This window comes from Monodelphis domestica, chromosome 1 (genome assembly GCF_027887165.1).
Source record: "Monodelphis domestica isolate mMonDom1 chromosome 1, mMonDom1.pri, whole genome shotgun sequence".
Classification (NCBI taxonomy): Eukaryota; Metazoa; Chordata; class Mammalia; order Didelphimorphia; family Didelphidae; genus Monodelphis; species Monodelphis domestica.
In genome coordinates this window covers 168919639-168938844 of record NC_077227.1, presented here as the reverse complement: position 1 = coordinate 168938844, position 19206 = coordinate 168919639, and the positions used below count along the sequence as shown (strand labels likewise).

Here is a 19206-nt window from a genome sequence, read left to right as displayed (position 1 = left end):
TAATGTTACATGGAGACATTTTGTTATTTGTTATATGCACTTTACTTTGACTTGTGAAACAGTTTTTAGTCTGTAAAAATGAAGATTATATACCCGGGTGTGTTATCTGGAAATGATTTCTTACACCAATGGCGTCTCCTAGCCATTTTTCCATCAGCAGCCCACTGTTTCCTGGTGCCATGTTCCTTATGTAAGGGAACATTGATCATGTCAAAATGGAATGAAATGTGGCATATTTTTAAATGAAGTTTGATTATTCAACTGATTTCCCCCCTCATTTTCTGATCATTGTTATTTCTAACCTTGAGGAAAAGAGTATGTGTCTGTAACTACATCCCAGGACCATGCTTTTGTCTCTTCCCTAAAGTTGGGGCTTGAGAACATAAAATGTTTCTTGTTAGGACAGTGGCATAAGATACACATTTACTTTCTATAAAGAAAGCAGTCAGCATGATAGGTATTCTTGGCCTCACATCTCCTGTTTCTTTTCGATGTGACCTATTTTGTGATCTTAGCATTGTCTGTGTAAGACACAGCCATGTTAATCTAAGTGGATTACTCAAATCCAAAATCCTGGTGGTCTGCAATTTCTTTTAGATATTTTTTTTCCTTTTGCTTTGCTTTCTTTACCTGCCTCATTTCCTGCCAGTGTTGAACAGGGAAAATCTCATGTTGGAATATACATTATTGCCCAGGACAGCAGATCTCAATTTAATGAGAATCAGTTGTCAACTAGATCTTGAGATAGAATGAAATAACTTTATTCCCAGTAAAATAATTTTCTGTTCCTCTTTGTTCAAACATTAGGTTATGGAAAGTTTGTTTTCTTCTCTTAATTAGCAAAGTAAGTAATCATTTTTTAGCCTTTATTTAGAGTCAGATTTAATTCAGAATGAAATAAATTGTTTTTTTTCAGTTGATCAAAGGGAAACCTTTAAATATATTTGGAAATATTAATGTCACGTAATGACACATATGAAGTTCTACTTAATTGATTGTGGGAGTAGGGACCTGGGAAAAGTGAGATTTTATTTCCTGGAGTTTAGTCTGAATTATTCATCTCTCAGTGGAGGTCATAATTTTAGAAACAAATTACCTTCTTGATATTGATGTTATTACCTTTATTCTTAGCTCATAGAGATGACTCTAAATACAGTAGAATTACATCATTAGCACAGCTTCGAACGGAGGTGACTGTTAAGATTGCAGGGGGGTTGAGGGTGGGAATTAAATGAATCATAAGAGGTATGCATGTCAGTCACTTGCTCTGAGCAGCTGTTGACTAAAAATATTTCTGTATTTCTCTTCAAGGTAACATTTTCAGTACTGCCTCAGTTGGAACAATTATGAGTATGTGTCTATAATTCCTTCTGTTTGCAGATAATTATTATTAGAACCTTTTAAATAGTTATCTAGTACCTAAAACCAACACCGAAAATAGCTATGAAATGAAACAAAGTAACTGTGATGTATAAACAGCCTGGTCTCTTCTCCACAGTTCACAGAACATAATTTGCATTCTTCTGAATTGCATTGCATAGTTAATCAGGTATGGCTTTAGAAACCATAAGTTTTCCTTTGGAAGTTTAACCATCTAATCTAAAAGTGTTCATTTACATATGGGGAGGGGGGTAACCCTGGGAAGATTAGCCAGAAATGTTGAAAAGGAATTCACTAGTCATTAGCAATATCTGATTTACTATACTTCCTTCTCTTTATTTTCAGTAAAAAGTGATCAAATGAGGTATTTTAACTGAGTATATTGTCAATCTAACATCATAGTCTAAAGACTATCTGCATGACAATAGCTTGCTCTTAGAAATGAATGTCTTTCAAATTGTAGAGCCCCTCCAGACAGCATCAGCCAATCCAACTTGATATGAGCTGCAGTAATTGAGCACTTAAGATACAAGGAGATATGTGGGTTTATAGCACAAGGTAAAGTTTCTGTGAATGGCTGTATTTTTTGAGCTGTTTCATAATTTGAAGGAATTTGAGCTGAGAAGCTCAAGTTTGTCAAATGCAGGTAAAACAGGCTAGGTGGGGTTAGAAGAGGATTTCTCCACAGAGGCATGATCATCATCCAAATAGGTATCTTTTTTTCTTAGTAGATGCAGTGGCTGAGGAATTTCACTGAAACAGTTAAAGCTGGTACCGAAAGCAGCAACATATTTCATCATTGCTGTCAACATTTAAAGGCACCATTAAAAGGGGTGGAGGGAAGAGGAGAGAATTGTATGTCGAGGGAATGTTGTTATTTTGAGTATTATGTTCAGCCATAAGCACATTTGCCTGAAGAGATAGTGGATTATAAAGTGCCACTGTCTTTCATGATGGAGCTCTCAAACATTTTAATGATCTTGTACATTGCAAAAAAGAGAAATTTTGTCTAACAAGGGTTGATAATGATTCAATAATGAACAATTTGCCACAGAAAGATGCATTTCCATATTCATTTAGATATTTTTGAAGTGTTTTGCACAGGAAGTAAAGCTATTATGTTGGATCAGTTAGTGTTCCTCTCTAATGAATTCTGGAATTATCCTGTTGATTTGTCAGTATGGAAAAGAGGCCTTTTCTTGTGTTTCAAGTGAAATAAGTACATCCTTTTGGCACAAGGGTAAGTAATTAGCATCAAACAGATTTGTATTCTCTCAATGTGAAGCTGAAACACATTGACCGTAGCTATGAATTCCTATGCTATCGCTAAGCAAAGTATGATTTTGTTTCCAGACTTCCTCTATGTGTGGTTCTGGTTTTTTTGTCTATAAGATAATGTTCCAGTTATAATTCACTTCTTTCTTCTAATTCCCAATTTTGTTACACTTTCTCTCCCTTTACCTCCTTTTTTTTTATGTCTGTCACAGTAATCAAAGATTAGTCAGAGTTTTATTTTATGGAAATTTTCTTTCCATCCCCAGTGTTTTTGCCTGAGCTTTAAATATTGCCACTACTGACCTATACTTAATCAAGATCAACTATTCTAAAGGAAAGGAATGATAAAATGGGGTTAAGAGAGAGTGATAAAGTAGCTTATTTACCTAGCAATTTTAGACTTATATAACTGTTCTAAAACTTATTTGTACATTATACCCGAGGTCTTGTTTGAACTTCATGATGTGATTATTCAGTTGTTGTTTAAGGGAGTCCACATTATTACAGGAATTGAATGATATGAGATCTAACATCTCTTTCAGCTCCAAAAATTGCTGATTAAACAGTATTAGCATGCAAAGATGGAAAGAATTGTGGATTTGGCATCAGAGGACTTGAGTTCAAATCTACTACTTATTACTTATGTAACCTTGAGCAAAGTCCACTCAGATTTTTAGTCCGTAGTTTCCTTATTGAAATAATTAGAGAGTTAGGTTAGATAGCCTTTAGGGTCCCTTTAGTTCCATGTCTTTGATCCTTTGTATTGAACAGCATCCCTGTATACTACCAAGAGGAGCATAGATTATTATCAGTATTTGCCAGTTGAAAAAAAAATATTCCAAAGAATGGACTTCTCTGTGGTCACTTCACTAGTTCATGAGAAAGCAAGGCAAACCAGTTAAGTCTCAAGACCCCTAGCTCAATATTCTCTTTATTAGTCCAACTTGTCCAGATGGAACTCCCGTCCTGTACACCCCACTGACCTCTTGGGTAATTGTAAGGGGAAAATGATGACATTCTGAAAAGTAAAAAGGTTGTTGTTTAACTGTAATTATTTTGTAGCTTATTTAAATCTAATAGTAACTCAATCTGTTTGACTTCCATAGCCTTTATCACAGACACCCCTTTACTTAAAATGTTTAACTTAAATTATGTTTGAATGCCTCCCTACTTTCTAGCTGTTGAAATCCTCTCCCACCTAGAACTATTTATTTGCTCATTTCTCATTCCCTTCTGAGTTTAAGGAACGTAGTGGTCATCTGGCTACTGTTAGTATTATTTTATGGCTTAAATATCTATACGGGACCAGTTTCCTGTCCTTCTCATTCTCACTTAATGTCTCTTTGGTGGGTGTCACATCCTCCCCATAGTATCCTTTGCTCACTTCTTATCTCTCGTGAGATTTCAACTCTCCCCCCCTCCTTTACAATGAGAGAAGGAGCTTGTCTTTTCAGTCACTGCCAGTCTCTGTAATCCCTGAATCAGATTATAGTGAGGATTTCTGCCCTGTCCTAAAAGGGTCTAACTCAGATGCACGATGTTTCCTTGAAAAAGGGAGTGATGCATAGAGTTTTATGGGGCCTAACATCGTTTAAACATCTCTGTGAAAAAAATGGATTTTGAATTTCAAACTTTTGGAGCACATTTTTTTTTAAACCCGTAATCTCTTAGTATCATTTCTAAGGTGGAAGAACAGCAAGTGCTAGGCAATCAGAAGTTAAGTGATTTGCTCAGGGGCACCCCGCTAGGAATTGTGTGAGATCAAATTTGAATACAGGTCTTTCCAATTCAAGGCTTAATGTTCTATCCACAGTGCCACCCAGCTACCTGGAACATAAATCATTCTTATGTTAGGTGTCAGTACATTGGACACAGTAGACAGCAACTCATGTTTATATTGTCCTGGTCCTTAAGTTTGTTTTTGTTTCTGTGGTCAGTAACCTGGTTGGGGTTTTCACTATCTCTGGCCTTAACTTAAATCTGTAACTCCTGCTTTATATCAGTGCTATATATAGATTTATCTTTGCTCAGAACCTTATAGTTGTTCCCTTTTGCCTGCAGAATGAAGTCCAGACTCCTTAATCTAGCATGTAAAACCTTCAGTAATCTAGAACAATCTTCAGCAATTCAACATTATCTCCCATTATTCTTTTCCAACAATACTTTATAATCAAGCCAAATTGTAGTAACTGTCTCCTACTTTTGTGCCCTTTTACTCTTGTTCAAGGCATTTTGCAATTGTTTAAATGTCCTTCCCAGCTTGTGGAAATCCAGAAATCCTTTAAATCCTAACTGATCAGTCTGTAATGACCTTGTGTATGTGTGCCTAGTTATTTATTCATTGTCTTTTCCCTTTAGATTATGGGCTTTTTGAAGGCAAGAGCCATGCTTTTGCCTTTCTTTGTACCAACGTAATAAATTTCAGTTGACTGAACAATTGCTTTATTTGCACCTTTTTTATACACAGATGATCTTGTATTATACTATTTGTGTATCTCTCAAATCCTCCTGCTAGGCAACATACTCTTATGTGATCAGAGACCCTGCTTCTATCTCATTTTTATATCTCTCCCAAGAATCTAGCTAGGTAGACTATATATATTAGGTCTTGAATAGATATGTGTTCCATCTGTTGCACTGAATACTTCCCAAAGGTGTATCTGATTCATTTTAGTATTTGATTAGAACCCACTTTTTTAAGGAAAACTTTTTTGAAAAACTTTATTTTGCAACCCTCAAATCATCTCAGCCCCATATATCTCCTGACATAAAATTCTTATTACTTGCTTACTTCCAAAGAGCTATATAGAACCCTTCAGATGGCCACTTCTTGCAGGATAAAATTTGAACATGAACTCCATGGTTTTAGTGATTATGGGCTTTGCTATTGCAGTTTGGTAAAATTAATACCTCTAGATATTAGCATTGGTCCTGTTAAATAAAATAATAATAATAAATATTTCAAATATTGTTTTGCTGCTATTGCTAAATTTGGCAGTCTCCCTCAATCGCCCCCCACCCCCGACCCCTGCTTAAATCAGGGTAAGGGTTCATAAAGGCATTGTAGTCCATTGTATTCAGAATTAGAGCTGTTTACTCAGTGTTCAGGACTGGAATAGGGAGGCCTTGTTTAGAATCCTGGAAATCATTTGGCATCCTTTCAAAATGATGAGCTCGGACTAGATGGGCTGGTTGTAGTCTTTCAAAAGCCGTATTTACTCACATAATAGTCACATTTTTTTAATCCCAGCCTTGCATGCCCCCATATAAGGATATGGTTCTTTCCAGAATTGTATGCTTGTGCAACGAAAATATGACCTGCCACTTTCCTCTGTCTGTTAGCATTTCATTTAGAAACATTTTTATGTCATTGTTTGCCTTTACATATATGACAATATATTTAAACCATACTATGAACTACTTTGATCCATTATTTGAAAGTATTTACCACTTTCTAAATTTTTATTTATAGCAATATTCCTTTTGTAAATATATGGTTTATGTGTGTATGTATAAATATATGTTCACATATTTAACAATGTAATTCATATATTAAATTGGGTATTTTGTGATATTCGTTGATCAAATTTAAACAGTTTATTGATTTCATTTCTATTTAATATTTAATTTTGACGTTTCTGAGTATGGCTAAAAATTGAGAAGTTTTGAGTAATTTAAATTTTTGTGATAGTTTGGAATCATGTTTTAAGGACCAAGAAACTTACCATAGCATTCATATTTGATGGTTTCTTATTTGGTTTATATATGCTTAGCCTTTAACTTTTTTCTTATAGACAGTTGGATAATTCTAACGTTCTCTAGCAAAATGACTTTATATACTTTATTGTATTGTAAGACGTAATTTTGTTTTTCACTCTTACAGTTCTCAGGAGAATGGTTAGACTTCAGGTTTTCTTTATACTATCTAGAGAGTTGCAATTAAAAAGGAATTGGAGTCTAATGCTGCTGCACAGCAAATTAAATCAATTAGTTTATAGTTAACTATTAGAAATTTTGTGGTTTTTTTACATGATCTCAAATGGCCTTCTTTATAATATAACAAGACTACTTTAAGCAATAGTGTAACTTGTTTTATTTTTAATTTCTTAGATTGTGGAAAGATATTATATGATAGAAGGATATCTGTAAAATTGCTTATAGTTTCCTTCCATTCTACACTGGCATGGCAGATCTTAATTTTATTTTCAAGCACTACATTGCCAAATCTTGGTCATATTTTGTCTTATTTACACAAGGTTTCTCCATATGAGTTGCTATTGTAGTAGGATATAAAACAGTTCAAAATTTTAAAAATTCACTTCAAAGGATCATATATTTAAAATAGGAAAAGGACTGGTTACATCCTTTTGTTTTATATATCATGCAACCAAGAATCAAAAAGCTCTATTGTCTTGGCCAAAGTCTTACGGATAATAATCAGCAGATTTATTATTGTTGCGGTGCCTCCATTTGGAGTTTTCTTGGCAAAGATACTCAAGTGGTTTGCCATTCCCTTCTCTAGTTTATTTGTAGAGATGAAGAACTGAAGCAAACAGGATTAAGTGATTTGCCCAGGGTCACATAACTAATAAGTGTCCAAGACCAGATTTGAACTCAGTTAGATGAATCTTCCTGACTCTGGGCCTAGAGGCAGTTAGTGGAAGGGTTGAGGTGAAGGTGAGGCTGTGCTGTAAAGAGGAGGGTTTCAAGTAGAACTGATGAATGAAACCTGCCTATAAAATTAAGGAGCACAGAATAGAGGAAGAGTTGTAAAGTAGGTGCTAATTGGGTAAATAGATGCCCTAACTTGAATCCTGCAGAGAAGGCAGAGATTATATACATATGTAATAATAATAGCTAATAATGCCTAGTATTTATATAAATCTTTTAAGGTTTGCAAATCACATTACATATATTATTTGATGCTCACAGCACCCCTATAAAGCTTATGTTTTTGTTATCCCATTTTAAAGATGAACAAACTGAAGGAGATGGAGGCTAAAAACATTGTCCAACATCAAACAACCAGTATGTCTGAGGTAGAATTTGAACTCAGGTCTTCCTGAATCCAAATACAACACTATTCACTGAGCTAGCTAGGTGCACCATAACATGGCAACATTTTGCCCCACATCCCTGTAGGAAAAAATTACTACAGGCTAAATATCAGCTATAGAATTCAATAAATTGTAGACTTAATGTAGAGTCATTATTATAGGATTTCACTTAAAACTGTTAATAGCTTATATTTAAGGAGTTTTCTGATTTGATATGCTATTCATCTCCAATTTTCAGCTGTCTATCTCACATCTGAAAGATTTAAGTGCTGATATGATGCTCTGTATTTGTTGTGATACAGTTGTTCTTATAAATTTCTTCCCAGGTATTACATTAAATGAATTCTGCTCACACCAAAGAATTGCTCTCATCTGTTTTTCATTTTCCTTTAGTGAAAGCTAATGGGTTTCAAGGAAATTAAATTACGCAGTCATTTAGTGACAGCATTAAGTGTAGAGCATTTCCACCCTTGAGTTTTTTCTCCCTATTTTCCTTTTTAGACATATGAACATGTGTTAAGCACAGATTTTTCCCTCTTCTGCATTTTTCTGTTAACATTTCAAACAAGTGACCTTATAAAATATAATCTTAATATTATTACCCTGTATAAAAATAATATTTTTTCAACTGAAGTGAAAAAACTATGTTCTCAAATATTATCATAGCAGATGTCTGCTTACTTGCATGTTTCTTATTGAAGGATTAGGGGCAGAGGTATATGTGTGTACATAAATGCTTATTCATGTGTGTAATTTACTGACTTGTAGCATCTGGGGCCATTGTGTGTAGAGTCCTGTCAGTCATGTAATCTACCTGAACTTACTTTCATTGTCTCAATCACTTCCTCGACTTTTCTTCAAAATTTGCAGAACACTGAATTCTGTCAGTGTTGTTTTCACTTTTCAGCAGGCTTATAAATTTCTGCTTTTACTATAGTGTGCTTAGAAGAAGAGATCTTGTGTCAACAATTAGAAATCGGTGCCTTGGAAAACTAGTAATACTCTAAACTACAGTGATGAAGAAGAAACAAAAGCCTATGTACTCATCATCTTCAGTACTAGAACTGATTATTGTTATGCTACAGTGAAGAAACTCCCTCTGCTAAGGCAGCTTTTCTGCATCTTAGTATCCTAGATTCTTGCCTAGAGCCCTGAGAGATTAAGTTCCTTGGCAAGGGTTATAGAGCCAGGGTCTGTCAGAGGCAGAAGTCTAGCTAAAGTCTCCATTGTGATGCTGCCTCTCTAACCCTCTATGCCTTTCTGTCATGAGGATGATAGCTAACATTTATCTAGCACCCAAAGAGAGATAAAGTACTTTAGATCTGTAATCTCATTTGATCTTCACAACAACCCTGTGAAGAAGGTGTGGTTCTACTCCTCACTTTACAGATAAGGAAACTGAGGTTACTGAGGTGTAGTGACCTGTCCAGAGCCACATAGTCAATAAGTGTCTGAGGCAATTTAGGAACTTGAGTCTTCCTGACCTGAAGTCTGGATCTCTGTACAATATATCAAACAACCTTCCTCCTAGAATCTAATAACACTGATAGCTTGGATACTTTTAGAAGCTTTAGTTCAGAATCAAACTGGTTGCTAACCTATACTCTAATGCTAAATGACACTACTACCATCTCAGTGCAAACCATCATCATCTTAAGGACTATTGTTATATAGCCTGTTAGTGGATTCCCTGCTTCATTCTTCTACACTCCTGTCCACCCATGACTCAGCTGTCAAATATCACCTTAAAACTCAGTTTTAACCACGTAATGTTTCCTATTTAATAAATTCTGATAGTTCCCTATTGTTTCCAAGAACAAATGAAATCCTCTGTTTAACTTTTAAAGACTTCCTCAGCCTGGATTGTTCCTTCCTTTCCAGTCTTCTGATAACTTACACATCCTTTTTCATCCAGTGACACAGGCATCCTTGCTATTCATTGCACTAAATTCTCCATTTCCTTCCACCAGGCTTTTTCTCTTTCTGGGTCTTATGTTTAGAACTCTTTTGATTTTCTTGATATCTCCATTGCTTAGCATAATGCCTGGTACATAGTAGATGCTTAATAAATGTTTCTCAACTCACTGGCTTTAAATTGACTGGATTTAAAACTAAGACCTCTGATTCCAGATACAGCAGTCTCCTGGGCCAGCTTCTCTCTTTGATGTTTTGGTTCCTCATTGTGAAAACCATACAACTAATTGGGTTTTGTGTCTTCCTTAGTTATCAGGATGGTGTTTTAAACAGAGTGAGTGTGAATAATTTTATGGTATTGTATGGTACTGATAGTAGGAATACATGTAGGAAGCAGACCATGTGGAGCAGCTCTATGGCAGTCTGTCTGAAGGGGAAACCAAAATTACAGTTACTGATTTCTCTTCGCTAAGAAGTTGTATGATCTGATAACTTAGCTAAGAAATACTGATGAAATACTGGTCAAGTGAAAAAAGAAAGGTGTAGGTGCAAAATATTTTTTCTTTTATTGAGTATGTTTTTCTTTATTGCACATACATTGAAAGAATCTTGAACTTGTGAACTATGTGTAGAAACATTTAGTGGCTCATAATTAGATAAAGATGATAAAATGCAGGTATGCCAGCAGCTAGAGCTGAATGCTGCTATTAGGATACATATGTATCATCTCAACTACTAAAGCTTATGATCTGACAAGTAAAGCTGAGTGTTTCTGACATTATGAACTAAATAATGTACCCACAACTCTGTCTAGTGGTTGATATTTATATGGTATAGATTGTATGGCAATTCTAGAAGAGGGCTATCAGTTAGAAATTAGTTGAGGGGTATTTAGTTAAATCCTTTTCTTCCAAAACACACTTGGTAGAAAATTATAGCAAAATAAGCATTCTGATAAAAATTATTTATATATCTCTTGTGTTTTATTAAATGGTTGGAAATTTATGAAATTGTAAGTTACAGTGGTAAAAAATATTACAACTGCTCTCTGCTATCCAGTTATCAGAAGAGAAAAAAGATCTTTCTTCATTCATAAAGCTTTTATTGAATTTTTACTATGTATACAGCCCTGTGACAGTCAGTGGAGTGTCTGTGGAGGTTCTAAGATTATAAGTTTCTCGTGGACAGGAACCATATACCAATTATCTTTGTATCTCCCCCAACAGCACTGTCGTTTGCCCACAGAAGGCACTTTATGTTTATTAGATGAACCAATGGAAAACTAGAAGGTCACTGCCTACCCCTAAGGACCAATTATCAAGAGGCAAACTAGATAATGTGACAAATTTGAACAAGTGCAAGATGATTATTTAATTATACCTTGGGTATTAGGGTGGTTGCTTGGTGCTTTGAAAAGAACACTGGATGTGGAGTCGGCTGGCTCACTTCCTAGATACTTTGTGATCCTTGTGTGATCCCTTGCAAATCAGTTAACTTTTTCTGAGTTGAGCCTTGCTTTCTGCATTTATTTTTTTTAAACAGGAGTATTAATATTTGTACTTTCATCTTCAAGGGTTATTGTGAGAAGGGTACCCTATCAACTTTAAAATGTCATGTAAAGGTGAAATATATTACATATTAATTTTAACATTTGTAAATTGGGAACAGAAATTATGAGTAAGAGGCAGCACGAGAACACCGAACATTTAATGAATCAGGATCAAGGGAAGATGTAGGTGGCCAGAAAACTGGAGAGGGATTCAAAAAGGAAGATGAAAAGGAGGCAAAGAAAATTTCTTCTACTTTCTTAATTTCACCAAAGACTAGCTTACCCTTAACTTTCTTTCCATCTCTAAGATAATAGTCTTGTCATTTAATTCCCATAAAAATATTTTTCCTAATCCTTATTCCTATTAATATTAAATAATACATTCTGACCAGCAGTATATTATTTGTAAATATAAGTTTATTCTTACTATGAAGTTTATTTAAGATGAAATGTTTACATCTCAAGCTTCGTTATGTCCGTTTCTCTGACTGTAAGCTAATGTTTATCTGCTGTGAGGCTCACTGATACATTCAAAACTAGTCTCCTCCCTATATATAAAGCTGAGTTCTTGTTCTGAGGATCCTCCAAGAGGTGCTGGAAGACTTACAGTGTCACATTTAAAGATTTTAAAGGGTGTTAAAGGCATAATTTTTTTCTTAAGGAGGATAGAGTCTTTAAATATGTGTCTTGGTAACACATATACTCACTCACTCTGATGTTGCAACTTCCCCATGAGGCAAGTACTTCAAAACCAACATAATAATTATAACTGTTCTTATTATAAATAGGAGAATGCTTAAAGCCCAGTGGTGATTAAAAGATAATTTTGTAATTTTTTACTTCAACTTGCCTTTTCTTTTCAATAAAAATTCTCAGTTTTTCATAAATAATGTTGATAGTATAAAATGTTTCATCAGTTCAGTAATAAATACTTAAGATGTATTTAAATACCTGTTATATGCCAAGATTATTATCACACTTTAATAAAATTTTAACAGTCCTGCAATTAAATAAGTGTTATAGAAAGGAACTATCTGTCTATCTTTATCTATTTGACTTATCATGTGCTATTTTATATTTATTTTTAAATGAATATTGAAATGATAACTACTGACTATGATATGATTTTTTTAGCTCCTAGCCACCTGAAATAGTTTTACACTCTTTGTATCAAAAAAAAATGTTATGGCAGGCAGCATTGGTTGTATTTATTTATGTAGTGGATATAATTTAGTTAACACTTAGCAAAGTGCTTAGCACATAGTAGGCACTTAATAAATTCTTAATTACTAACTGATGTTACCATAGACAACATTTGTGACCCAATTTAGCTATAAAAATTTACTTACATATTGAAAATAGACTTGTACCAGTATAAGAATACTGCTTTCTTCCCTAGTTTCTGAGCCACAGTAAAAAGAAAAAGACAACCAGCAACCAAGATAAAATAACAAAATAATTAAGAGCAAAATCTACCCAGTATTTTTGTGCATTAAAGCCTGTGGAAAATTTTGAGAAAGAAAAACAAATCTTAAATCACTCAGCAAGTTGTAAAGATCCAGCTTTCTCTCCATGCACACTCATTTTTTAACCTATGACAGCATAACAATTTTTAATATGTCTAGTTAGTGTCATAATGGATTGCCTTGAAAGATAATAGCTCCAAAGGTCAATAATGCACACAGTAGGAAAGATTTAATTAATATGATCAACAATGTGGATTCTAAAAAACATAAACAAAATCTATGTTAACCTGTTCATTAAAGTTTTCTTGTTGCATATAACTCATTTTAAAGACAGGACCCTAAAGAACAGAAAATAGAGGAGACTATTCTTTGATGAAATAAGGTTGATAGATTAAATGAGTATGTGATATTATCAATGGTCAGAACCCTTAATAGTTTATTTATTTGTTCTCTGATTTACAGGTTTGTCATAAATATTTTCTTTTACTAATGAATTTAGATTAGCTCTACCATTTGTAGAAATTGCATTCATAATTTTTATGCTCCTTAATTCATCTATTGTTAGGGAAAGCCCTTTTAAAGTAGACAGGGAAAATGAATTCTAAAGATTCCTGGAGTATTTCAAAGATGCTTCCCTCTACAAATAATATACCCCCCCCCCGGCCCTAGTTATTTTGTAGGTTGAATTTTAGAATTTCAGAGTCATAAAGCAGGAAAAGAAAAAATGAATGTGAGCAATCTTCCCTGTCTCATTAGCTAAGCAGAGAGTCAGGTCAGATAATTATTAGCCATGTTACCCTGGGCAAGTCACTTAATCTCTCTTTGCCTCATTAGTTTCTTTATCTATAAAGTAGATATGATAATAATATCCACTTTCTAGGATTGTTGTGAACATTAAATAAGATAACAATTACAAAACTCTTAGTATAGTGCTTGACACCTAGTATAGCAGTATAGTACTATATAAATATTAGTTGTTTAATTATTATTTCTTGTAACAAAAATATTTTTTCTTTAAAAATTGTAATAAATTAGTAGATTCTCATGTTAAAGAATCAAACTTTTAAGGATATATCAGAGGAAAACTCCAGTGTCCAATTTCAGAGGTATAAGTATTTGCAGAATCTGTCAGAGTTCCTATTTTTCTGAGGTGTATTTTTATCTGTCTAAGCAAGGCTAGATTTGAGCAACTAGGCAAATAAAGCTTTTACCACTTCCCAAAGAATATCTGAATGATCATCTGTAATATTATGGAAACACTGTCATAGAAAAATTTGATTTCAGGTTTTTGGAAAGATATTTTAGACTGTGAAATAGGCATCTTTAGCCTCTTCCTCTATGTAGCTTTCATACTATGTGCATGCCTCTTCAAAGATTTGTTCTATATATGTGATATTAGACTACTTATGAATCTACAGGATAAAGTAGAAGTAAATTTTAAATAGCTACTGATATAAAGTTTCTAAATATGAAACTGAGACTCATAGAAAAAACATTTAGGATCTGAGGAACATTTTATAAGCTAAAATAAACAGGACTCATTTTAACCTCTAAAGGAAGTAATAATTTATATAATACTTTCATCTTTTGATCTGCTTAGTATCATGAACCTGAAATTTGGTTCTTTTAAATCTCATTATTACTTTTAAAAATCATGTTTTATTCTCAGTCTTAATTCATGTCACTATCTGACAACCATATGGTTTTTTTTTTTAATTGGTATGGGGGTACTTAGGAACTTGATTGAATTCCTTGCCAATTGTGGGTATTCTTTCTACTTGTTAAATTCCTTTATCCTGGAGGCTTGGAGACTGTTATAAACTGCCACAAAAAGGTAGACTTATTTTTGATAAAACAGGAATTAACCTCTATTAATTTCAATTCAACAAATACTAAATTTAGAGGCATTTTAGTATAGGAGAAAGCTGGCTTTGGAGCTAGCAATTCTTGTGTTCAAATCCTACCTCTGACACATTGTTGTATAATCTTTAATGACTCAGTTTCTCACTGTTTTAGGTACTCTAAGACTACAAGTTAGAGACAAAATGGCAATCTGCATTAATAGAAGGAATTTCCTTATGTAGCAGTTATCTTTAACCAGTGACATTATAGGTTTATTCCCTTTCACTCTACTTCTCCTTTTTTTTCCCCTATGTGTAATATCATCTCCCTCCCTTCCCACCAACATGAAATCTTCCTTTTCCTTCAAAGTCCATGTCAGATTTCACTTACTTTATGAAATGGGTTCAGCCTTAGGTATAATGCCCACTCATTCCTTGAATCTCTTCTGACATCTCTATTTGGACATCTCCTTACAAGATTTGAACTCTAGATCTATATATGTCTCAGCTTGGAGTCAGGAAAACATAAGCTAAAATCAAACCTCTGACATTTTATAATTGTGACTCCAGTTATCCTCTATGTGCCTCACCCAGCTCCCTCAGACTTAATTACTAAGTCATAGGTTGTCATAACCATGAGTGGAGAGTGATCCCCACATGACAAAATTACAGATTCTGAATTACTTGATAAGCTCCTGTTGTGTTCAGAGCACTGTACTAGAGATGGAAGGAAATAAATAAGACACAGGGATTATAATTTAGTAATTAGGCACTAAGGAAATGACAGTTTGGGTTTGGGTTAGGGGAGAAGTCATTTTAAGAGAGGGAGAGATGTCAACTGGGAAAGCAGTTTCAGGAACACACACACTCCTTTTTTGGAGCAATACTGAGGACCAACTTTAATTATTTAAATGCACCATATAAATGTGAATTATACTTGTTCCTTGGTCTCATGTCTGCTGAGATATATGATTCTGTACATTGGGAAGGGAGCTCTGCCCTACAGAACAGAGAAAGACTTTTTCCTGTTCGTCCCAGAGACCTATACCTTTCTCCTCTTTTAAGTTCTTTACATATACCTCTAGGGATGCATCTCCCTCAGGAAGTAGACAGAAGCTCAGGGCAGACTTTTCATGGATGGGAACAGGACTAGGTTTCCATGACCAACTGAAGGCATGGGTGAGGGTCCTTATCTGCAAGGTCCCCATCAGGAAACATTGCTTAAAGTTGTCTCAATCTGTTGAATTGTGACAGTGACTTTGTCAGTTCCAGATGGAACATGATCTCTTACAGCTGTCATTGCAGTAGCATCACATCAGCCTTGTGGTTGCCACTTTTGCAGACATTCCAGGAGTTCAGCAGATAGACTATTTCTTTTTTGTAGGGATTTGAAATTCTTAGAAATTCTCTGGCAATTATAAGAGAGTAGGCAAGAATTTCCTTTTTTATGAAATTGACAGCCTAACACTCGTTTTATAAATTTATTCCTAAATTAGAAATTCCAGATGTTTTGTTGTTTGAGATCAGAATATACCTCTTTCTCCTTTCCTTCACCCCAACAAAAAAGTAAACAAACAAACCCTGCTGAATATCTTGTTCCCTTTCCTTGAAAATTTTTCAATTTAAAAAATAGCTTTCCCTTTCTCTTAGATGCTATTCTTTATTTAAATCATGGCTGCAGAATGTATCTAAATAATTTCAAAGAGAAAACAAGATGAATTAATCCAAACTACTCACATCTTTCAAATTAATAGCACAAGCCATTCCTCTTATATTGTGAATTCAAACAGTTGGGAGTAGATTTTTGTTTTTTACCTTTACTCATCTCAGTTAAAAGATTTGGCCATGAAGAAAATCATAAAGCTGCCTTTGAGAGGTAAATTTGGGATTAGAATAAAATAAATATCCTGACCTGGAAAAAAACTTGTTTTTTTTTTTTCTTTAGCAAACATTCTGAATAGGGAAAATATCACCAAGAGTTTGTAAATGGTTTAAATTTGGTGCCATTTAAAGAGAATAGCTTAATTTTCTTTTATAATCCTCCCTTTAAAAGCATGTTTATGTCACTTGGTAAAAATAAGCCATTACTTCATTGGTCTTTGACTAATGAACATATTACTGATATTTTATTTATTAGTCCATCAGGAACTGTCATCTTGGGATGCAGTGTAGTTGGCATCCATCCCAAGCTACTTTTCAGCTAGTAAAAAAATTATGTGCTGTTTGACCTACTGTAATGTTTATGTAAATAACTGTAATATTAAGTAGGGAGAGTTTTTCAAAAAATATCTAACCTCTCTGAATTGTTCTTTCTAATTTGAAAAAATCTAAGTATCTTTTTTCTCAGTTTTTTCCATTTTTTCAATTAAAAAAGGTAGATTTCATTCTTAATTTCATTCTAAAACTGTGGTATTTGGCCAAGACATATAGCTAATATAAAATAAAGACTCATGTAACTTCATTGGACATATCAAATAAAGGACAAAGATGTGGTTGCATTTGGAAGAGTGGGGAGTAAGTTTGATAGACATGTTTTTCCTCCAAATCAAGTGTCTTCCCTGAATCTTTATAGTTTTTAATTTGTGATAGCAAAACTAGTTTTTACTACTTGTACAGCTTAAATCACTATTTGGATTAGAGAGTGTTTTCAGATTGCAATTTGTAGCAGTAACCTAAATAAACAAACAAATAAATAAATAAAGCTTATGTCCTTGTTTTAATTGGCTCAGTAGTTTTTTGTTGTAAGATGGGGCTAGGTAAAGGGAAAGAGTTCCATAGAAACACTAGAAGTCAAAGCCAGCTGGGGATTGGTCAAAAAGATGAATTTTTTCCCTGTTTTTGTTTGTTTGTTTGTTTGTTTGTTTGTTGTTGTTGTTGTTGTTGTTGTTCCTCAATAAGTGAAATGTTTGGAAACATATTCCATCATTTCCGTTGTCCCCACCACTAAAAGTAGTAGTATAAAAATTATCTTTAGGTTACAAACAAGTAAGTGCTTTTATCAGCCATCCCTATTGGAATTCCTGATGTTAGTGCCATAGGATTCAATGGGGAACTTTTAGAGCAAATCTCAGTCTAGAAACTGAAGGGAAAAAGTCCTGAAAAGCAGAAACAGCTTAAGGAGTATCCTTGAAGACCTGCATACTTGGGTGGCTCCTTACCCCAAATTCTATTTTTATCATGACCCCTGATTTTTAGAATACATTTTGTTATAATGCTGCATTCCAGTAATTAGAACTTAATTTGGGTTAATAACTATCCTTTTATTTATAAAAAATATTCCTATGAATGGTCATCAGTTATTCCCACATTACCGTGCATGGCATTTCAAACTGGATGACCCAAAAACATATTTTTTAATTTAACTCTTTCAATTAATAGTCATTTTATTTTCTTTCCCTCCCATTTTCCCTCATCCCACACAGAAGAAAAGAAAAACAATTTACCATATACATAGTCAAACAGAAATTCCTGCCATGGTCATGTCCAAAAATGAATACATTCTCCATCTTGTGTATATAACCTCTCTGCCACAGTATGTTCCATCATATAATCCTTTGCTTGATCATTACATTGATCAAACTGGAGACCTCTTAATCTCAACTTTCAAAAACTGAACTCCTTATCTTTCCCATTAAATGCTTCCCTCTTTCAAAATTCCTTATCTTTTTTAAAATCCTTGTAATTTTTCAGGTATATAACCTCAGCAAAGTCTTCAATTTCTCAGTCTTCCTCACCCCACATAAATAAATTAATATTGCCATTTGTTTCTCCCAAATGACCTCAACTCTCCACTTATCATCTCTTACCTAAATTATTGTAACTGGCTCTGCTAATTCATTTCCCTGCCTTGAATTCTCATTTCTTCAGTCCATCTTCCATGTTATTGCCAAAATAGTTTTCCTTTAAAACAGTTTTATCCATGTGACTACCCTATTCACTCAACTCCAATGGCTTCCTATTGCCTAAAGGATACAATACAAACCCTTTTGTTTAGCCTTTAAAAGCTCCATACAATCTAAGCCTAATTTATCTTTCTAATCTCATTGAACATTACTTCTTCCCTTCTTTTCTGCCACCTCCCGCAATATAGCCAAACAACCTCTATTCCTCGAGGACATGTGACATTCCATCTTCCATCTTTGTCTTATACTGCCCATCTCTCATACCTGAAATTCACTCCTTTTTAATTCCTAGATTTACTCTTTTTTTTTTTTTTTAGAACCCTTACCTTCTGTCTTGGAGTCAATACTGTGTATTGGCTCCAAGGCAGAAGAGTGATAAGGGCTAGGCAATGGGGGTCAAGTGACTTGCCCAGGGTCACACAGCTAGGAAGTGGCTGAGGCCAGATTTGAACCTAGGACCCCTGTCTCTAGGCCTGGTTCTCAATCCACTGAGCTACCCAGCTGCCCCCTCTAGATTTACTCTTATAAGATACAGGATCTCCCTAAATTCTAGTACTCCCCCTCCAAAACTACCTTATATTTGGATGTTTTGAATTTAAAGTTAACATTTATGCTGTATATATTTATATATGTGTGTTTCTCCCTCATTAGAATTCAATCTTCTTTTGAATGAAAATTGTTTCATTCTTTATACTTCTATGCCCTAAATCCTAGCACAACCCCTGCTATATAATAGATACACTGTAAAATCCTTGGTTTGTTTGCTGTTATAAATTAATTATCATGATGTTCATTATCTGAAACCACCTCTTCTGAGGGAAA

General features: G+C 34.2%; 1 protein-coding gene across 7 annotated transcripts in view; it reads left to right on the top strand.

Moving 5' to 3' along the window:
* The window catches only part of TCF12 (transcription factor 12), a 411875-nt gene that overhangs the window by 211866 nt on the left and 180803 nt on the right, over nucleotides 1-19206 (top strand). The gene's annotated exons all lie outside the window — the stretch shown is intronic.